Source organism: Canis aureus, chromosome Y (genome assembly GCF_053574225.1).
Source record: "Canis aureus isolate CA01 chromosome Y, VMU_Caureus_v.1.0, whole genome shotgun sequence".
NCBI classification, from domain to species: domain Eukaryota; kingdom Metazoa; phylum Chordata; class Mammalia; order Carnivora; family Canidae; genus Canis; species Canis aureus.
The window spans coordinates 3,006,226-3,029,877 of NC_135650.1; the positions used below are offsets into that span (position 1 = coordinate 3,006,226).

Sequence of the window (23,652 nt, forward strand, 5' to 3'; positions counted from 1 at the left end):
GACTATCATAAATAAATAAAACCATTTAAAAAAATGCAAAAAAAAAAAGAGTTTCTACCTGGTTTCTCACAAAATCAAGTCAATGGAAAACTCTTTACAAAACTCTTTACATTGAAAAACTAATTAATGACTGACCTTCCTTCAGAGTATTAAAATTTAATCAGTTCACAAAGAAAACTCAAAATATTCAGATGATGGATATTACTGACAGAAGTTCAGTATCTGTCCCACATATGACAACAATTTCAAAAAGTTAGATAGTGTCACAACTGAGGACATGTGACACATCCTTTTCTAAACTATGGCTAAGAAAGAACCAATTTCACTCTTTTCTGTTAGAAGGAAGACTGATGTCTATTTTACTTGTTGAATAGAACATATTAGAGAGATGCCTGGGTGGCTCAGAGGTTGGGCATCTGCTTTCGGGTTAAGGGCATGATCCCAAATCCAGGATCAAATTCAACATCAGGAGCCCTGCGTGGAGCCTCCTTCTCCCTCTGCCGGTGTCTCTGCCTCTCTCTCTCTCTCTCTCTCTCTCTCTGTGTGTGTGTCTCTCATAAATAAATAAATAAATAAATAAATAAATAAATAAATAAATAAATATTTCTTTTTGAAAAAGGGTTATATTAGAAAAAGCACTCCCGTGGGGTGCTTAGGTAGGTTAAACATCTGACTTTTGATTTCTGCTCAGGTCATGATCTCAGGGTCATTGTTGAAGCCCTATGTTAGGCTTTGTGTCAGGAGGGAATCTGCTTGTTCCCCTCCCTCCCCCTCTTCTGTTCCCTAACACCTCACAGACACTGCTCATTCTCTGTTAAAAGAAACATTTATGTCCTATGGAGAAATGATCAAAGACTATGCCAGCAAATAAGTAAATAAGAAATTCAGGAAGAGGTGGTACACAGATGGAAGTCAATACCAAAAATTTTATTTTCTGAGTTTTGTGATCCATCAATATTTCAAAGTTTTCTTAATTCTGCAGACTGCCACTTTACAAGCAAAACTTGTTTTTGAAGTTTATATTTTTTCCTTAAAGCAGTCTAAAAATTGGGGAATATTCAGACCCTGAGAAATGAGGATTAGTACTTGGCAGCCAGGCATTATCTCATCGTGGGGGGCCACCCCATGTCTCAGCCAAACATGTGATCTTGTTCACCCCGCAGGCCCAGGGGACCCACAGTGCTCCATATATATGTGCCCAATGAATGACTAAACTTTTTGTTATTATTGGCTGTTATTATTGTTATTAGCAGCAAAAAGGGGAGGAAGAGGTTTCTGACATTCTGCTGAGGAAGTTAGAATGAGGGTTGCTTTGAACTTGTAACAAACAGCAGCTGAGTTTGCATGGCTGTAGGATATACTCTGGAGCAGAAGCACTAAGGAACCTTACTAGGAGTCATCCTGCTTATCTTGGATAAGCCTGTTACAGTAGACTCTAATTGAGAGGCCAGGAGGGAGAAAAGCCCAGGCACCCCTAGGGAGGTAGGAATCTACAGAAGCCCCAGAGGCCAGTCTGAAGCTGTGGTCTGAGAGGCCAGGGGTTACTCTTACTTCCCTGAGTGGCCTCCTAACTCAGCTGGATACTGCAGCTGTCCCCTGTGGTCCCCAGCACCTGGTGTGATGCACAGCACATGGCAGCAATTTATGACTTTTCTGATTGAGTAACCCCCCCCTCCCATTAGGAAGTGATTCTGTTGGTTTGAGAGGTCTTCACCTCCAAGAATCCTCTGCAGCAGAGACACTTAATTTCAGGTTTAGGAAGGCTTGGAAACTGGATGCAAAAGCTAGGTGTAAATGTATTTTTCAGGGGAAGGGATCTAGACAACTTAACATATTCTGCACAGGGTTTAAGGTGCCAAATAAACCTAGGAACATGGAGAAAATGAAGAAGCATGTGCCACTGGAAAAAATCATCCTAAAGCACCATTTTATATAGAGTAATACTCCAGGACCAGAAGGGACCATTGGGATGGCACAGTGGGGTTCAGCCAACCGCCCAAAAGAAAGGACTCAAAAAGATGCCTGGATAGGAGAAATATGAGGTCCCAGGACATCCTCTGTGTTCTACAATCTTGGGTATGAACCACAGAAAATCTGATAGGGTTGTCTGAATACCTCACTGGCTAAGCATCTAGCTCCAGCTCAGATCATGATCCTGGGAGTCTTGGGATCCAGTGCCACATCCAGCTTCCCTCAGGATGACTGCTTCTCCCTCTGTCTCTTTCTGTGTGTCTCGCATGAATAAATAAATAAAATCTTATTAAAAATAAAAAAGTCTCTGACATAAGTGCAAATCATTTTTTCCATAGTAACTGAGGTCTTACTCTGTTCCAGGCTGTGTGCTAGATCCTGGAGAGAAATGAGGACAGGTTTCCCAGGAGTGTGGACACAGCACAAACCATTTAGAGTGTGAGTCTGTCTTATTTATCTCTGTATTCTCCAGCACATCATAGAAACTCAATAATTAGCAACTGCCTTAGGCAGTGGGTCAGGAGAGTTGTTAAGTCTGTGACATTTGGATTCTGGGGACGTCAATTCGAATCACAGCTTCTCTACCTATATGCTGTGTGACTCTGGAGAGGTCACGTCATCTCCCGGAGATTCTATTTCTCATCATGTAGGGTGAGAACAAACTTCAAGAATCCTGGGGTCAGTTAAGAGACTAATTCATGAAGGAGTGCCTGGGTGCCTCTGCTGGTTGATTGTTGGACTCTTGGTTTCAGCTTAGGTCAGAATCATGGTACTGAAATTGCACCCTGAGTCAGGCTCTCTGGTCACCAAGGAGTCAGCTGGAAATTCTTTCCCCCGCCCCCTCCATCCATCTCTGCCTTTACCTCCCCACAGAGCCTATACTTGTGCACACAATCTTCTCTCTGAAGTAAATAAATAAAATCTTTTTAAAAGAGAGAAAAGCTACTTGGCAAAAGGAGCCTGACACACGCTGAGTGTTCCACAAGCTATAGCTGTTTAATACTGTCACCTTAACGTCAAAGAGCCCAGGTAAACACTCGGATCCCCATTTGCCTTCTGGAGATTGAGGAGGGCTCACCAGATCTTCTCTCTTCCTTGTCCACACTGGGACTGAGGAATCAGAAATGCGGGTTGTTGCAGTGGCTGTAGAGCAGCATCTAGTGGAAGGAAAGAATAAGAGACAGTGTCACAGGGACATTTGGTATAGAAAGTTCTAAACACAGGGACAAATGTTAGCATAGATGCCAGGGAAGTGACCCATATGTGCATGGGAGGTCAGGCATGATCCCCTTGATGGGATCCAGGACTCAGTGCCAATGGAGGAGTGACATTCTCCCTCCCCTCTGGCCTCATTGAAGCTGGGTCTCCTGCTCCATGGGCTCAGATGCCCATCCTTCATGTTCTGCTCCATCTGTGCTGTGTCCAGCTAAGGACACTACCTCCACCACAGCCCCCAAGTCTTCACAATCACATTACCAATGAAGTAGTGGCCTCGATACAAGACACAACCAGGGCATCTCCAGGCTCCAGGCCACTCATCCACAGCTAGGCCTGTGTCCCCCTGACTCCAGGTCCTTGGGTTTCTGGCTCTGCAGGATACTCATCATACTGTCACTTCCGTCTTTCCCCATTGTCCTGCCTCCTCTGGTGCCCCTGCGCACAGCCCCACCCCCTCCACCTTTGGGTGAAATAATCCAGAACAAACCAGTTTTCTCCCCTGTCCTTGACTGCCACCAAGGGCAGGGATTTAGGCACACCACCACCACCAAGTTCTGATGGGTGAGTGAGAGTTGTGGAAAGCATGAAGCATATGTACATACACACAAGGGGTATTCCAGAAGCAGAAGCAAGTACTGCATCTTCAGATCATCATCAGTGAGAGAAGAGCATCCGCATGATCATGTAAATTCCTTTCTGACAGCACTTCCAGTGCACTTCAAGGATCTTGTGGATATAAACAGTACTATAATTAAAATATGCTAAGCTTACAAAGTAGATTATTAAAGGATTGGTACCATATACTCCAGACTTCTTAATACCCCAATATATGCTAATCCCAAATCTAAGTCCAGCTTCCAGTGATGTAACAAAAAATACTTTTCCATCAAGTAGGTATAGATTTTGTCGCTAGTCTTAATAATATAAACCTTTAGTAAAATCTAATGTGTACCATGATATTTATTCATTTAGATGCAATGATATATTTACATTGCATATCATGTAAAATACAGTTATTGCTGTTATACCTTTCACATTTAGAAAATGATTCTTCTTACTCAAATTCTTTACAGATATCATTAATATCAAATTATTTTAATAAAACCCACAAAGGCATTTTTAAAATCTTTTAAACAGGGATCCCTGGGTGGCGCAGCAGTTTGGCGCCTGCCTTTGGCCCAGGGCGTGTTCCTGGAACCCGGGATCGAATCCCACGTCGATGCATGAAGCCTGCTTCTCCCTCTGCCTGTGTCTCTGCCTCTCTCTCTCTGTGTGTGTGTGTGTGTGTGTGACTGTGACTATCATAAATAAATAAAAATTTAAAAAAATAAAAAAATTAAAATCTTTTAAACTTTGGATGCCTGGGTGGATCAGTAGAATGGTGCCTGCCTTCAGCCCAGGGCATGATCCTGGACCTGGGTTGAGTCCCACTTCAGGCTCCCTGCATGGAGCCTGCTTCTCCCACTGCCTGTGTCTCTGCCTCTCTCTTTCTGTGTGTGTGTGTGTCTCATGCATGAATAGTTATAAAATGTTTAAAAATAAATAATTGGGATCCCTGGGTGGCGCAGCGGTTTGGCGCCTGCCTTTGGCCCAGGGCGTGATCCTGGAGACCCGGGATCGAATCCCACGTCAGGCTCCCGGTGCATGGAGCCTGCTTCTCCCTCTGCCTATGTCTCTGCCTCTCTCTCTCTCCCTGTGTGACTATCATAAATAAATAAAAAAAAAATAAAAAAAATAAAAATAAATAATTAAAAAAATAAAATATTTAAACCAGTTTTCCTGGGCCAGTCATGTTTCCATCTATGTGGCGAGATTCACAGGAATTTTGACTGAAGGAGTTCCAACAAATAGCAATGAAGCATTGGTGTGGAATTAAGACATTTACAAAATTAATTGGATATGTATCAGTGACCTCCACAATATCACTATAGGAATATTCCTTCAAATAGCTGGAAACACACTAGTGTATACCACCCATGTGTATGAGCAGCAGTCCATCTTCCAAAAAATAACTACTCACAAAGTTTAATTTCTTTACTTTTTTTCTGATTGCACCAAGTCACCTCTTTAAGTCTCCAAAACTTTACACTGAGCTATTTTCAGGACAATGTATCTTCTCCCAAACTGTCCTTTGCTTTTCTCAATCCAGTTGTTGAGAGAACCCTTTGAGCTCCAGAATGCTTAAGGACTCTCTCTCTAATGGTTTAATGGTGTGGAGTAGTGGGAACTCACCTAAAAATAAGCCATGGGGAAGTACACCAGATGTCACCAGTATGGATCCTTGGAGAGGAGACTATTGATTTGGGGTGGCTCTTGTTTTCTCTGTTTGGCAGATCTGCCCCAGATGTGAGCTGTGCCTTTAGAGCACTGTGCATTAGAGCAGAGAGGGGTAGGGTCATGAGCACTATACGTGGCCTCCAGGAGGCTTGGGTCTGAACACCCGGGACCCTCTCACCCAAGCACCTGCATGGCGACCAGAGGACCCAGTGTTAACTAACAATAGCTTGGTGTTTGGAGGTCTCAGGACCCTTACCTTCAGTCAGAATCCTGGAGTCCTATCTGGGTAGAGTCCCATTATTGGGGAGTAGAGGACCCAGTGCCATCAAAGGCAAGGCTGAGCTTGTGCACTATTATGTCCCTGCATTTAGCCTAGCAGTTGTGCATCCACACTGAACACCATGAGGAAGAGCCTAGCTGTCAGGGTCTCTCCCCAACCACCTGCCCAGGCCTAGGCTGGACATAGAAATATCCATCAATAAGCTCATTTCCTTCAGGTTCCAGATCTACAACAATGGGGATTTTGCTGGGAAGCAAATCTGACCTGAAAGGGCAGGTGGTGGGATGTCTGGGTGGCTAGTGACACATATACTTTCCACTCAGGGGGTGCTCCTGGGGTCCTGGGATTGAGTCCTGCAGTGGGCTCCCGATGGAGTCTACTTCTCCCTCTGCTTATGTTTCTGGCTCTTTCTGTATCTCTCATGGGTATATTATGAAATTAAATAAGGAAAGGGCAGGTTGCTTGAAAGATAGCTGTTGCCCAGGTTTCTGCATCTTGTACCCCATTCATGCTTCTAGCACCACTCATCTCCCATGTCTACATTTCTTCAGAATATTGGAGAACCAAGCCTCTGAGGGACAGGGAGGAGGGGGAGGCAAATGAGCCAGATAGAAGTCCACCCTTTGCAGTGTGAATTCCACCACAGAGCCTAAGAGCGATGCTTCTGTATTCCCAACCTGGCCTATCCTGCCACGTTCATCCTCACTGCCATGGGAACCAGTCAGAGCATCATATCCTGGTCGTCACTGGAGGCCATCCTGGCCTGAAATCAGGAGGGAAAATATTCTTGTCCTTGCATCATTGTAAGGAGGACATGAGCCTGTCTTAACTTCTGCCTTGCTTGACCTCATATAGAGAAAGTCTCCTTCCTCTGTGCCCCATCCCTTGGCCTTCTTCCTCAGGTTCAGGTGTATGTTCCTCACCAGGTCCTTGATGGAATATCTGGGGAGATGCCCAAAATCCAGCCTAGCCCTGGGAACTCTGCTTGGGGATCCCAGGGTGCTGCTACAATAGACGCACTCCTCCCACCACATATGGTCAGACACACAGCATTCCACTCACACTGCCTTCCCTGAGGTTTTGCCCCAGGTTTGGCAAGTGTGAGACCCCATGGATCTAATGTAACTTGAGAAGGAGGCCCTGGGCCCATTTCTCTGCAAACCTGGAACAGGTGGATTCCCCCTGACACCTACGGTTCTTCTGCTTCCCCCTTGTTTTCCTCCTGTAACCCTCGTCTGTCTTCTGTGTGTCTTATAAACAAATCCTCTGTTGTTTTTCCTTCACATAATTCACAAGAATGCCCTTGCATATAATCCAGCGTGGAGAGAGTGGATGTGGATAGAGTGTCCAGTCTTATCAAGTAAATGTGTGGCAGAAGTGTGGAGTCAGGTACTTTGAGCCTGGTGTTTGAGCAAAGGAGGAGGCTCGATTGATCCACCTGGTGAAGGACTACAGATGCCACCGTGAACTCATATTTAGTTTAATGAATATCTACAGGTGAACACACACACACTTATTGCTGATTTTACATAGAGGCAACAATGCCCCAGCAGAAACCCCCAAATTTAGTGCCAGATCTTGTTTTTAAAATCAGCTTCCAATATAAGAAACTAGGCTCCCCAAGAGACCAATATTTCACAAGGAGACAAGACTCACAAAACAGGCCAGTACTTTCAACTCCTGTTGAAATACCACCTAGAATCTATATCATAATAACTATGTTATTTTTTTGTGAAAATGTCACTCTCTTTATAACGTTAAGAAAGCAAACTACCAGGGATGTCTGGGAGGCTTAGTTAGTTATGCATCTGCCTTTGCTCAAGTCATGATCCCAGAGTTCTAGCGCCACATTGTTCTCCCTGCCCAACAGTGATGTTGATTCTCCCTCCTCCTCTTCCCCTCCCCATATTAGTTCTCTCGCTTACAAAAGAATAATTTTCAAAGAAGTGTAAGAAAATAAACACTACTGAAATGTTTGTAGTTAAGTCTTCCTCCCAGTCACTAGGCCCACCAACAAAGAAGAGAAATGCTACAGGTGTACAGCTAGGACAACATCAACTGCCCTCACAAAGCCCTGATAGAAGAGGCGGGATGTTGTCTGACCTGCTTTTTCTATAAAATCCCCCCATATGTTGGCATCCACTTAGACTCAGAGGGAGTGACTTTTCTGTCTCCATAGAGTTAATTGTGATCGGTGTGTAGCTGCCTGATGGAACAGGTACACGACTTCTTCAGTCAATGAACAATTCTACCTGTTCACATGGCGTTTACACTGGAAATCCACCTACACATGACGCCACTATATGCCCATCCTCACAGGTGCACCAGAAGGCAGATCAGCAGAACTACCATAGCTCCCATTTTGCAGATACAAAAACCAAGGTATGGAGTTAGGTAAGGAAAGCTGTTCCAAGGAGAATGACAAGGGAACTAAGAGCAATCATCAAGGACATATGGGGCTCAAACAGATCCCTGGAAAGAAATATTTTTCTCATGTGCTCTCTTGGCCTCCATAGGGAGACACCAGGAGCTATGGACTCATTCCAGGGAGACTCCCTCCATAAGTCTTGGGAACAGCAATGACCACAGAAGCAGGTAACCTCTGCTCTCTGGCTGCAGTTGATTGGAGTAGATGTGGTCATGTGACCCAGCGCAGCCTCAACTCAATGGTTGTGCTAGGCCATTCAGAATTGGGGGGTCCACATTCTAAAGGCTCCTATTTCTGGAGCATTTTCTAAATTTTGGGAATGACACCAAGTAACTTGGTGTCCATCTCATCCTCACAACAGCTTAGTGTGATCATTGTTATCCCCATTTATATACAAGCAAAAAGGCCAGGAATTATAAAGGTCAAGATGAAGGTTACACAGTGAGGAAGTAGCAGGGATGAGGTTCAGTTATGTGTATGTCTGACCAGAGACTGTGATCTTAACCACCACGTGGTGCTGCCTTTCTTACTGGGCTCCACATCTCCCTAGACCACCCCAGTACCCCATACCCAAATATTCAAGTCTTTCCACAACAACATGCAATTCTCCAAATACATCATGCTGGTGGTCGCATCTGAGCTCCTTGTGTGTTTTTCCTTCTGCTTTTGTGTCCTCCCTGGCTCTGTAACCTCAGATATGTCAGTCCTTACTCCATTTCATGGACCTAAGTTTCCTTGTGTGCAGAATGGGAAACACACGGATTGTCACACACAAAACACACTTTGTGGACCTCACAAAGTCCACATCAGGTGCAATTGATGACTGTGAGAGCAGTTGGTAGACTTTCCATTCTGGTAGCACATCAGTGAGTGCAGTACAAAACTGGACAACTGAGGTCCCAGACAGGAAAGATAAAATGGGCTGCTGTGTTGAACTAGTAGCACGGTACTTACCTGTAGTGTAGTGTCAGAAATAAGCTTTATAAAACTAAAAATAAAAAAAGAGCAAGGGATGCCGGGGTTGCTCAGCAGTTGAGCATCTATCTTTGATTCAGAGTGTGATCCTGGAGTCCCAGTATCGAGTGCCCCATAGGGAAATTTTTTTCTGTTCTATTTAGTCTATTAGTCTATTGTATTTATTCTCTAATCTATTGTTACAAAATCATCCAGTATGTGAGAGATTTAAAAACTGAATTTATATAATTTACAAATAGTCAGAGTTGTGAAGAAGAGTACAGGGGACAGACTTCCACGTCCATTAAAAAAGAGAGAGGGTGAAAGGAATATGATCAGTGGAATGGTAATAGTGCTCTATGGGGACACATGGTATCTATGTTTGGGGTGAGTGCATTTTCAATAAACATAAGTGACAATTACAGGTGGTACACCTAAAACTAATGTAACCTAGTGGGTCATCTTCACCTGAATTAAAATCAGTAATATGTGGTCAGGAGGGTGGCTCCTTTGGATCAGCAACTACCTTTGGCTCAGGTCATGTTCCCAGGATCCTGAGTTACATACTATTATGCATGTGTCAAAACATTCCCTAATGCAGACCAGTCCTTAATATAAGTGGTCAAAGTCAATGTTGATAATATATTTACACCAGCTTGTTAAATGTGATAAATGCTCCACACAGGTGTAGGTGTGAATAATTGTGGAGATTATGTGCCAAGGCATAGGGTGATAGGGTTATTTTAATATTATATGCTGCACTATGACTTCACCCTAACCGCAATGTCAGTAACACGGTCTATTTATTAAAATATAATAAGAGGTTTATTTGCAAACATTTAACACGGATTAAGTATGCAAATGTTAGCTTCACAACACCTACCATTATGTCTGACTAACAGAGTTCTTTACTATTTTGGGTATAAACTAATGACTGACCATTTAAATTAAGATTTTCAAACAAAAAATATAAAGAATATGGCTTGGTATATTTGTCTTTATAATAGCACCCTGAGCAAAATTGCATAATTGTTCTTTTTTTTTCTGTAAAGAAAGCAAAAGAGAAAGTGTAAGGAGGAGAGGGACAGAGGGAAAGGAAGAGAGAATACCAAGCAGGCTCCATGCTGAATATGGGTTATTATGATGACCTTGAGATCATGACCAGAGGTGAAAACCAGAAGGAGGAAATTTAACTGACAAAAACACCTAGATGCCCCAATGACAATATTTCTTGAGTCAATTTAATGAATGAATTTTCATTGTATCTTCCATTGATACCTTTTATGGGTGATTTTTCTGTTTCTAAAAACTTGAAATATTTTTGCTTACTTCTCAGTTCAGATGTATCCAGCTGGTTTCATAAATAGTTTTGGGTTTTGGTTTTTAACTCTAGATCCTGGGAAATGGATGACCATAGTAAGAGCTGTTGATATCTTTATGTGAGAAGACCATCCAAAAAGAGTGATAAGATTATCAAAATTCAAAATTTGATTCCAATACTGGTCATTTGCCTTGCAGAGAAACCTGAGTCACAGTGGGGTGCAGAAAATCTTCAGAGAAGCCATATTCTTAAAGTATCCAACTGAGAGTCTAAACAGATAAAGTAAAAAAAAATAATAATGATAAAATAAACAAAGTCACGATGAAAAAACATGGAGTCCCCCCTCTAATATTTAAAAAGATCTGTCATATAATCTAGTAATCTGAGTTTTGGCAAATATGTCTCAAAGAGTTGAAATCTGACTGTCACAGAGTTATCTGCACATGATCTGCAACATCATTCACAACACCCAAGAAAAAAAGAAAGGATTTCACTTCCATTGATGAACAAAAGGATAAAAAAATTAGTCTGTCTCCACAAGGAAATATTATTTCTTATCCCACTTTCCCACTAAAGTGGTAAATATTATCCCACTTTAAAAGGAAGGAAATCACAATAATAATGATAACATGGATGGGCCCGGAGGCCCTTATGTTAAGAGGAATAAGCAGGTAGTGTGAGAAAATACTGAATGATACTTATGTTCCTAACCTAGGAAAGCCAATACACGGCATAAGAGAAAAGAGTAGGAGCCTAAAGGAGGGACAAAGGGGGAAATGTTGCAGGTAGGGTCCAAAGTTTCAGTGATACAAATTCAATGTGTTCTGAAATTCCATCTGCAGACAAGGGCCCGTGATAAGCAACACTGTATTATATGTTTGAAAATCATGAAAAGATTAGATGATATCAAATGCACTTAATGTCAGAAAACAAGAAAATAGTTAGCAGACACTATGTGGGGACATACCTTTCTTTAGGTGAGACAATATAGAAAGACAGAACAACACAGTCATTGAGAGCACAAGACATGATGTTGATTATGCCAAGAGTTACATAACTGATGAATAAGGGGATTGAGACATGACGTGAGTTGGATCACAGTGGAGAGAGGTCTGTGAATTGCCTAAGGTCCCAAAGATCATGCTCTGCACACCTGAACCAAGAGCTGCCTCAGTCTCTTTCTCAAATCCTCCTGCCCTAAGTTCTCTGTGCATGACATTTCATAACATGGAGATGGCCTGAGCGAATAGTAAAGTACAAATCCTATCTAAATCATCCAATCCTGGTTTCAATCCCTGACCAAAAACACAAAGCAGTTGTCCCCAAGTCAAACTCTGGAATGTCAATGGGAACCCAAAATGTGGTCAACCTCCTCAAGCATTCATACTGCCAGTTGTCTCAAGTGGAGCCTTCCTGGACACCAGGGGACTAGCCCCAATTACAAGTGGACTGCTCCCAAGGTGATTCAGAACCCAGGAGCTTCCAAGCATACTGTCCCATGAGGGCTCTGCCAAGACGTAGCTTCCCTTAAACTAACCAGCCATGATGAACAGTTATTGTTAATTCATGTCATTCAGGCATGTTTTAGGTCTCAGGTTGAATGTATTTTCAGACATATTACCATATGTGTCCGATACTATTTTTTTTCTTAATAAGGCACCATGCCCAACATAGACAAGGGCACATGACTCTAGATCAAGAGTCGCATTCTTCATCAATGATCCATCCAGGCACTCGCCATTCTGCTTCCAATTCTTAGTATTTTTGGGCCACATCCTGAAGTCAGACCGTGCCATGACACTGATTGGCCAGGCATTGATCAGCATTGTATCTCACCTGTACAAGTGAATAGCAAAGGTGTGATGATAGCAAGCTAACCATAAACTGGCCCTTTTGTCTATCTTTCATTGTCCCAGGGGTAGGCTTACAGGATTTCAGCATTACTAGCCTCACCATACAGACAAAGCCATCATGAAAGAAACTCCTCGATTCTGAGCAGATTGAGGTCACGTGCTGAGGAACAGCTCAACAATGACAGACTTCTCTTCCTGACCAGGGTTTCTAATGGTGCCTCCAAACCCTCAGAATCTGCAAACCAAACCATGGCTTGAATTAACACTATCATAGCTTTAAATGGACCATAATAATGCTTTGAACTGACCAGATCTGTGACTTAGGACTGACCAGGCTTCTGTGCACGTTCCTATTAGTGACTATAGAAAGATCTCTCCCACTACAGCTCAAGAGCTTCCCTGAGCTATATAACTACTGAAATGACCTCATAATGGTGAAAATTTTGGGATTTCCCTTGGCGCAGGTTGTTCCTGATATACATACAGAAGCTAAATCTCCTTTACACAGTAACCAATAATCTTATGACTGAATAATCACTGCAATGTAATTCAATAATAAGAGTATGAGATTTCACACTACAAGCTTGGATTCATATCCTAGCTCCTGAATTCGAGTTCATGAAACTCATTAGTGTGCCTCTATTTATCCACCTGAGGAGGATGGAGTCAACAAAACATTAGGTATACGTTTGATGAGCATTGAATGAATAAATGTATGGATAATGATCACGAAGTCTAAGTAGAAGCTAAATATCATGTCTGAGATCTCACATTTCACAAGTTCCAGAGCTGGATTAAAATCTAAGAATATGACTTCCCAGACTATTGTCTTTTACGCAAAGTGGCTTTGCCTAAATACAAGTATTTTACCTTAAAACAATGTATTTTTGACAGAATTAAGGTCTCAAAAAATAAAGAAAGGGAAATTGTTTGCTACCTCCCCAAATATACTCTTGGGACCCTTGATGAAAATATACATGACTATCCTGTAGAACGTTCCAATTCTTGAGTCATGATCAGCACATCAAATGTGATGAATAGTAGTTGCAGGAAAGTAGACTCACTAGTATCAAGTCTTGTGTTTTAAAACCTATGAAATAATGTCATTATGCATTATTTATTCCTCACTCACATATACATGCTTCAAAACTGTGCCTGAGACCTTGACATGTCCTAGAATAAACCATAGCTTAGCTTTGGACAGAGTTCTGGAGGGCAGTTCAGGAGAACTGTGTAATACTTTATATAAAAACCATTCTAATGAACTCTCCTGTTTTCTACTGGCCTTCCAAATGTAAATACTTGCCATTCTCCACTTCTGTAAGATGTCCTTTCTCTACTCATATGTGTACATCACCTATTTTTTAGTATGACTAATAAATGTTTACATGTTTATCTCTCAGTCATTAATTTATTAACCAATTATCCAATCTTCAGTGCAAATAGAAAGACTGACTATTTGCAGCATAATTGAGAAAACTATCACTATATTCTCACCATGCTTACACCTGAAGAGGGGAGGAATTATTTGATTAAGGTTAGGATAAAATTGATATCTCTATAAAGTCTTATTTTGGATAATGCCCAAAGTGTAAAAGGAAATGTGTATTAGAGGACATACATTGAAACATAGACACACATATTCACAGAGTGACTTTTGGGCAACCATTCAGATGAAGGTAGCAACATGTCCCTGCAAATACAGAATTTGATCCCAAATTTGGGAGAAACAGTAAGGAAGACATTGTGAACCATTGATAAAACAATGACAAATATCCTCCATATCAACCTTTCTGGATTCACACTGAATTATTAAAATGAATAGATTGAATATATAAATTTGGACACTAACAAATCCTGAAAATAAACATAACCATATTTCCCCCTGTGAGGATCTTTGTAGTGACAAATGAGGGATGCAAGATATAATAGTGAGTAAGACATTTTTTTTTGAAATGGAGGCCAAATTTTCAAGGCAACTAGTTTGGTAGAATAATCAAAAATAGAAATGAGGGACTAGAACAAACAAAAACACATAGGTAAAGTCCCCATGACAATACAGGGAGAGGAAACTTCAAACAATGAGAAAAAAAGTTTGAGAAACAGGTAAGTATCCAGTTAGTAACAAAGAGCATTCAGAAGATCTTTATGAACATACCTTCACAGCAGTAACAATTGAGTTTGCCCATTTTCAAATAAGTTAGGTAGAGAGTGGAGAACTCCCTCAATATCAACTTTGATCTACTCAGCTCAAGGGTGTCATTTGGAAAGAGAGGCACAGGTATATTTCTAGTCACCTTGGCAATGTGTGACATCATAGTCCTTTCATAGTGAATGCAGCTGCACAGCTACCAACTTCTGCTGTCTAGACGGGGGTGTATCTGGGGAGACAAGAGAGGTATTTCAGAGCAATTACTTTGTATCAGAAGCTTTTGTAGGACCCTCCAAACTATTTTCCAGAGTGGCTGTTTCAAGTTTCATTCCCATCAGTGTCATCCTTGTCATCGTTAGCTGCAAATTTAGCCATTCTCACCAGTGTGATTTGGTGCCTTTCTCCACATCCTTGTCATCGTTAGCTGTAAATTTAGCCATTCTCACCAGTGTGATTTGGTGCCTCATTGTGTTTTTTTTTTTAAGATTTTATTTATTTATTTATTTATTTATTTATTTATTTATTTATTTATTATCATTTGTTTGTTTTTGTTTGTTTGTTTATGAGAGACACAAGAGAGATCGGGAGAGCACAGACACAGGCAGAGGGAGAAGGAGGCTCCACAGAGGGAGCCCAACATGAGACTGGATCCTGAGTCTTCAGGATCACACACCCTGAGCTGAAGGCAGCGCTAAACCGCTGAGCCACAGGGGCTGTCCTCATGGTGGTTTTGATTTTTATTTTACTGTTTACAAGTGATGGAGGACATTGTTTCACATGCCTTTTGACCACATATCGTCCTCTTCCAAAAAATGCCTGCTCGTATGCTCTGCTCATTTCTCAGGTGATATTAAAATATGTCATTAAAGTTTTAAAAAGAAGAGTTGATAAAACAAGAAAATAGGTGAGATTGTAATAAACTAAAAAATAAAGGACAGGGATCCCTGGGTGGTGCAGTGGTTTAGCGCCTGCCTTTGGCCCAGGGCGCAATCCTGCAGACCCGGGATCGAATCCCACGTCAGGCTCCCAGTGCATGGAGCATGCTTCTCCCTCTGTCTATGTCTCTGGCTCTCTCTCTCTCTCTCTGTGTGACTATCATAAGTAAATGAAAAAAAAAGGACAATTTTATCTTGAAAAAACAAACAAACAAACAAACAATAAAACGAATCAAGAATGGAAAGCCTTGAGTTGCTATGCAATGTTCCCCCTGGCTGGAGTTTTCTGTTATTTCCATCAGGAAATGTTCTGGTCACCTGTTTTTCCAAATGATGCCCCAAGGAAGGTCCTGCTGCACAGATTCTCAAGGGTCTCTGCCTGGTTGGTGTTGCCCTAACCTTGTCAGGAGGCCAGGCACATTATAAGCTGTTTGTTCCTTAAAACCCCTTATGCCTTTTTTGGGTCTGAGTGGAAAGAAGGCCACACCTCCATCTCCAGGCCTGGAGATGTGTGATGTGGTGATTAACAAATCTGCAGTCTCCAATGGTGCCTGCCTACCCCAATTGTCCCCTAGGGTATCTGGGGGGGGGCACTGAAATGAGCGATGTTTAGGTTTCCTCAGAGTCTTAGCCACTCTTCCTCTCACCCCCTCTTCCTGGATGAAGGAAAGTTTTGTCCCTTTCTGTGCTTGCTGGGCACCGTAAGTGAACATTCAATCACCCCAATGGACACCTGCTCTGCCTCTCTAAGAGGAAGATGTAGGCTGTGTTCCAGTCCCTTGTATGGACCCAACATGGACTGCAGTTCAGGCCCAGCCTGGGAACCTGGTTGATGGCACCAAAGCTAAACATGCTCCAACTCTTGCTGATCTAAACCAATTGCCCTGAACCAATACATGGGAACTCTGTTGGCTCAGGCACCCAGTCCTTCTGGCCTCCAGGAAATTGAGACCCCACTCAATTACCTGTGGTTCCTTTCCTTTTTACCAATGAGCTCTTTCAGCCAGGGAAGTCTATTGAGGAGCAGATTTCTAAAGTTCCATATTTTGAACTTCAGTGTTCTTTAACTATCCTGCAGCTGGCTAACACATGAACCCACCCCCAACATGCCCATTATTCTCTCATATATCACTTATTTTTTATTTCTCCATACTCCACCATGCATGTTTTCAACTTTTTATTTTCAGAGACAGCCGTTCTTGCTTACATCTCAGCTTGAATTCAATGTTGTTTGGGATGGCTTGAAAGTTATGTAGGTAAATTTAGGGGACAAGCTGACAGGAATTATACTCTACAATCCTATATCCCTTTGAAATTAGATTTTTAATGGACCTAATCCAAACTGATTCAGGAGGTTAGCCTATGAAACTGGCTTTCGTTCATTTTTTTTTTTTAAATTATTTATTTATATTTATGAAAGACTCCCAGGGAGAGAGAAAGAGGCAGAGACACAGGAGAAAGGAGAAGCAGGCTCCATTCTGGGGGCCTGATGTGGGACTTGATCCTGGGACTCCAGGTTCGTGCCCTGGGCCAAAGGCAGGAGCCAAACTGCTGAGCCACCCAGGGATCCCCTGAAACTGGCTTTCCCCCAAGGTATTCCAGTATGTTTTATAAATAAATTCAGCTTTATTTAGGATTACTGAAACTAGAGACAGCTAAGCAGTCACTCTTAAAGGAATGAAAAAGAAACTTCAATTTAAACCATACAAAGAAATATTATTCTGTAATAAAAAGCAATTAAGCTCCTAGAGAGCCTATGTGTTTCAGTGTGTTAAGCTTCTGACTCTTGATTATGCCTCAGGTTCATGACCTCTGGTTTATGAGATCAGGCTTCATGACAGCCATGTGCTGTGCCTGGAGCCTGCTTAAGATCCTCTCTCCCTCTTCCTCTGCTTTCCCCATACATTGCAGTCTATACCTCTAAAAATATTAATATAAAAATATTTGACCTATTAAGCCACAAAAAGACATGGATGAATGTTAAATAATAGATAAAATTGAAAAATGTAGGGACTTCAAAAACAACAACACTTTTTATGGCTCCATTTTTGAAAAAAAAATCTATATGGATGACAAAAGCTAAATGGTTGCTAAGATTTCTACAGAAAGTGCAACAGCATGAATAGTTGAATAATGGGAATTAAGGCAGTGAAACTACAATGCACATGTTGCATGCATGATATTCATTTGTCAAACCCTGCACTATTGGCACAATACAGAGCTGACCTTCATAGAAATGGTAGGCTTCAATGAAAAACAAAATAACTCCACTGATTTCTTCTTCATGACAAATGTTCCACAATGATGCAAGTTTTAATAATTGTGACAAATCTGTGCCAGGGAATAGGAATATAGGGATACAGTTTATACTACTTGTTCAAGTATTCTGAGATATTCTAAATAATAAATTATATTCACTAGAAAGTAATTACCTCAATTTTTGCTAAGATTTAACAACAAACTAATAGTCAAATGGTGGCTGCAAAATATCTATCATGGAACGAAATCAAATATGAGTTGGAAAATAAATTTTACTAGTGTGGTTATAAACTAATGAATCGTCATAAAATTAAAATATACACACATGAAACAAAAATAAGATGCCTTGTTCTGTTGCTCTTAATTATGCCATACTGAGTAAACTAGGATAATAATTCATTTTATTAAGTTTAAGACAGGAAGAGAGAGAAGGAAAAGAGGAAGGGCAGAAGGAAAAAGAGAACATCTTAGCAGCTGCCATAGCCAATACGGAGTCCGACATAGGACTGGATTTCAAGATCCATAGATCATGACCTGAGTAAAAATCAATAAACACTTAACTGACAAAGCCATCCACGTACCCCTTGAATAATTAATCTTGAATCAACTAACTGAATGAATCTCCACGGAATCTTCAATTGAATCATTTGTATGGTATGTCCTTTGTTATCGCAAGATACAGAATTCCTTGGCCCACATCCCCAAGGAGATAACAGATCTATTTGAACTTTAGGAATGTTGTCCCCAAAAGTGGAGTTTCACTTACAATCTGTCAAGTATCCTGTGGGGTCTTAAGTAGCTAAACTGAGTACAGAGTATGATACATCCTAAGTGCTCATTTTTTACCCTTTGGACTGGCAGTTGTTCAAACATCTCTGGTAAATATTGTGTTCTACATACACAGTCTGGAAAATTTGGGACTGATCAGATCGCTTCTCTGTCTCATCCACACTAGGAACCTAAATATCAAAAATGATGTTTGACCTTCTTATCATCCATCTCTTGCTCTCCCTCTCCTTCCACGACTCATCCCAATTCCAACTCGTCTTTTTTCTTAATGCCTCATATTTTCAGGCCCTCTCCCCTGTATCATGGGAGTATGGTGCCACTTCTCAGCTCCCCAGTGTAAAATTTCTTGTACACCCTTCCTTCAGGTTATCCCATGTCACAGGTTGGGCTATTTTAATGGTGGTTGTTTGTTGTCAAGATAGAACAGTCAAGGACTGCCTAAGGGACAAATAATACTCTGACTAGGAAAATAATGAGAGGAATTATTGGTTGCCTCTCTAGGATGCTTGCTCAAGGTACTGTTATGAATTTCTACTAGTAGGAAAATCTAGATTATCTGCTGGTATCCTTGGAGGGTTGCTGATAACTTCACAACAGAGCCCAAGTTTATCTGTAGTCAGTCCATTGCCAATTTGTGACTTCCATTCACAGTCCCTGATGGTCCTTTTCTCACTTGTGAGGGGTTGACATATTCAGAGAAAACCAGAGATCCCATGCTTTGCTGCTGCACGTGGTCTAGTCATCTTCATATTCAACTGAAGTATAAGATCTTCTTGACCATTCATGTCATGTGAGAACATCTCTATCAAAACTGTTAAGTCTCCATATAGAAGACAAAGGATCAGGGCTATGACCATTATGAAAGTAAACAAAAAGAAAAGTTAAGAATGAAGAAAATTTACCTCATACTGGGGAACTGCATCTTCTCAACCTAGACCAATAGATTTGTTCCTGGAAGCCATGAAAATAACCTGAAAAAAAATAAGCCTAAAAGCTAGACAGGTTATTCCTTATTGCACTTCACATCCTGTTCTGCCCTGTGATTTTATTGGTCCCAGAGGAGAAGGTGTTAACAATGATAGATATGACACTATGCACCCATTGAGAAATCTAGGGCAATGTGACAATCCGTCACTATTCATGACAATAGGATTTGATGGATCCATATTCCATGTCGGGCATATATTGTATCATCAGTAACATGTGACCAATTACCAAAATTGGAGGTCGCTGGTATACAGGCTTTCCGATTTGTGCAATCTTCACACATGGGAATATTTTTCCAATCTTTGGCATAATGGGTAATTCCCCTGAGTACTGTGCCTTAAAAAAACAATTGTGGTCTTATTTGGGAACTCACATATAAGTTGGAAATTCCAGCATTGGTGATTCATTTCATTAGATGAAATCCACACTTCCCTGAGGGATTTACCACGAGTTTCATTGGTGGATGACATGTCCAACAGTCAGAAAGACAGGGAGTCATGGCACCTGTTTGGCTATGTTCTGACCTAATAATGATTATAATTAGCATAAAAAGTATAAGAAAAGATAAGGAGTGAAAGGGGAGATCTGGGTGAAGGTCCAAAAGGGATCTGTGGAAAGAGAAGAATTATTTTTATTGAGTGGATAGAAAACGGAGAAAGATTTAGATAAGAATCTTGGACATTATCTTGGGTGGAAGCTGCCCACTATCTATCATCATTTGCCTATCTTAGAAGTCTTGTATCAACTGCCTTTTCCAAAGACTGACTGTTTCAAAAGATCCCTGAGGAGGTTGAGAGCCTTATTATTTTGTCCAATTCTGAATTTTTTAAAAATGTAATTAAAGGTGGAATTTCCAAGAATTTTATTGCTTTGTTTTAAATAGGCATGACAAGTTCCCTTTCAGTGATGTGTCAGGGTAGTTTTTGATATTTGTCTCTTCCTTCAGAAACATCTCCTGTTGAGGAGTAGGGAGAGGCTGCTAGGACGATTTGCAGAACATTTGTCTTAACTTCGTGGTGAAAAATGTGGGTAATATCCTAAGAGTTTTTTAAAATGATACCATATTTGCATGTAGTAAGGTAGTGTCTTCAAGTCTGAGTGCTGAAATTCCTAGACTTATGTATCTTCCAATTCCTTTTTTTTTAATTTATTTTTTTATTGGTGTTCAATTTACTATCATACAGAATAACACCCAGTGCCCATCACCCATTCACTCCCACCCCCCGCCCTCCTCCCCTTCTACCACCCCTAGTTCGTTTCCCAGAGTTAGCAGTCTTTACGTTCTGTCTCCCTTTCTGATATTTCCCACACATTTCTTCTCCCTTCCCTTATTTTCCCTTTCACTATTATTTATATTCCCCAAATGAATGAGAACATATAATGTTTGTCCTTCTCCGACTGACTTACTTCACTCAGCATAATACCCTCCAGTTCCATCCACGTTGAAGCAAATGGTGGGTATTTGTCATTTCTAATAGCTGAGTAATATTCCATTGTATACATAAACCACATCTTCTTTATCCATTCATCTTTCGTTGGACACCGAGGCTCCTTCCACAGTTTGGCTATCGTGGCCATTGCTGCTAGAAACATCGGGGTGCAGGTGTCCCGGCGTTTCATTGCATTTGTATCTTTGGGGTAAATCCCCAACAGTGCAATTGCTGGGTCGTAGGACAGGTATATTTTTAACTGTTTGAGGAACTTCCACACAGTTTTCCAGAGTGGCTGCACCAGTTCACATTCCCACCAACAGTGTAAGAGGGTTCCCTTTTCTCCGCATCCTCTCCAACATTTGTTGTTTCCTGCCTTGTTAATTTGCCCCATTCTCACTGGTGTGAGGTGCTATCTCATTGTAGTTTTGATTTGTATTTCCCTGATGGCAAGTGATGCAGAGCATTTTCTCATATGCATGTTGGCCATGTCTATGTCTTCCTCTGTGAGATTTCTGTTCATGTCTTTTGCCCATTTCATGATTGGATTGTTTGTTTCTTTGGTGTTGAGTTTAATAAGTTCTTTATAGATCTTGGAAACTAGCCCTTTATCTGATACGTCATTTGCAAATATCTTCTCCCATTCTGTAGGTTGTCTTTGAGTTTTGTTGACTGTATCCTTTGCTGTGCAAAAGCTTCTTATCTTGATGAAGTCCCAATAGTTCATTTTTGCTTTTGTTTCTTTTGCCTTCGTGGATGTATCTTGCAAGAAGTTACTATGGCCGAGTTCAAAAAGGGTGTTGCCTGTGTTCTTCTCTAGGATTTTGATGGAATCTTGTCTCACATTTAGATCTTTCATCCATTTTGAGTTTATCTTTGTGTATGGTGCAAGAGAGTGGTCTAGTTTCATTCTTCTGCATGTGGATGTCCAATTTTCCCAGCACCATTTATTGAAGAGACTGTCTTTCTTCCAATGGATAGTCTTTCCTCCTTTATCGAATATTAGTTGCCCAAAAAGTTCAGGGTCCACTTCTGGATTCTCTATTCTGTTCCACTGATCTATGTGTCTGTTTTTGTGCCAGTACCACACTGTCTTGATGACCACAGCTTTGTAGTACAACCTGAAATCTGGCATTGTGATGCCCCCAGATATGGTTTTCTTTTTTAAAATTCCCCTGGCTATTCGGGGTCTTTTCTGATTCCACACAAATCTTAAAATAATTTGTTCCTAATTTACAATAAAAGAACCACTATGGGACAGCCCAGGTGGCTCAGCGGGTTAGTGCTGCCTTCAGTCCAGGGTGTAATCCTGGACACCTAGGATACCCGAGTCTCGCATTGGGCTCCTGGCATGGAGCCCACTACTCCCACTGCCTGTGTTTCTGACTCTCTCTCTCTCTCTCTTTCTCTCGCCCTGTGACTGTCATAATAAAAAAATAAACTCTTTTAGAAAAAGAATCAGTATGTACTGAAGTGAATGTACTGGATAGCCGTCCTTGCTACTGTCAGTTTGCACGAAGGGAACTCACAGGTTTTTGAAATTTTGCCTATTTTAATGGGTATAAAAATAATTTCCTCTCTTTAAATAAGTTATGTCATGAATAATGAATTATTTAGCAAACTGCAATTTCCTTTGAATGTCTATATTTCTTTCTGTGTTGTTTGGGAGGAAATATGTGGATCCTTATTACTTCTTTTTTTCTTGTTCTTTGTACAAAGCAGATGAAGGTCTACTTATTGTATACGAAAAGAATTACAGGGGGATCCCTGGGTGGCGCAGCAGTTTGGCGCCTGCCTTTGGCCCAGGGCATGATCCTGGAGACCCGGGATCGATTCCCACATCGGGCTCCCTGGTGCATGGAATCTGCTTCTCCCTCTGCCTGTGTCTCTGCCTCTCTCTCTGCCTCTCTCTCTCTCTCTCTCTGTGACTATCATAAATAAAAAATTAAAAACAATCTTTAAAAGAAAAGAATTACAGGATTGCCTTTGTGGCTCAGTAGTCCACTTGTTGAGCATCTGCCTTTAGCTTAGTTAATGATCATGGAATCCCACATTAGGCTACCTAGAGGGACCCAGCCTCTCCTTTTGCCTATGTCAATGTCTCCATCTCTCTCATGGATAAATAAATAAGATATTTAAACATGAAAATAACTGAATTACAAGGGAACCTTAAATTATTTTAAGTCTTGACTAGGCACAGGGGAAAACCAAAGGGGCCTTCGGTAAACTCCTAGGCCATGATTGTCCAGGAACACTTTGTGCTGTTCTGGAGAGAGGAAAATGGATTAACCCTCTGATCCAAAGACAAATGAAGAAACGAGACCAAATATTCAATATAGCGAAGCAAGTAGCTTTGGAAGAATTGACAACAGTTCAGCATCCTGGTGAGGACCTACCAGGAAGAAAAAGTAAATTGTTGATGATCCTGAGGTCTTGAACAAATCACTATCTTTCTTCATTTGGTGCCTTTCCTAACAATACAAAAATGGTACTAGCACAAGTGGAAGGTATATGAAATCTTATTTAAAAGGCTTTTAATTACAAGTCTGATCCTTATTTTCCACTTCATAAGTTATTGGGGAAGTTTAGGTAATTGTTATGTTGGATGGCTCTTATCATTTCTATGTTGTGCTTTGTGCTCTGATTCTTTTACTTATGTAGATGTGATTTGTAGCCTGGGAATGTCAGGTACACTGCCAAATCCTTGTGAAATTATGTGTTCCCTTCAATGGAGGAGGCAAAATCATATGCAGAGCAGATATATATCAGTTATGAATAGACCTATGGGACCTCAAGTC

General features: G+C 41.1%; 1 long non-coding RNA gene across 1 annotated transcript; it reads right to left on the reverse strand.

Annotated features, from left to right (window-relative positions):
- Positions 1–2,183: 2,183 nt before the first annotated feature.
- On the reverse strand, positions 2,184–14,598 carry LOC144309416 (uncharacterized). Its single transcript, XR_013375402.1, has 5 exons — positions 14,461–14,598; positions 10,458–10,718; positions 3,792–3,915; positions 3,050–3,128; positions 2,184–2,232 (listed from the first exon to the last, which is right to left on the reverse strand). It is a non-coding gene; the product is annotated as an uncharacterized LOC144309416 (long non-coding RNA).
- Between the last annotated feature and the right edge of the window lie 9,054 nt (positions 14,599–23,652).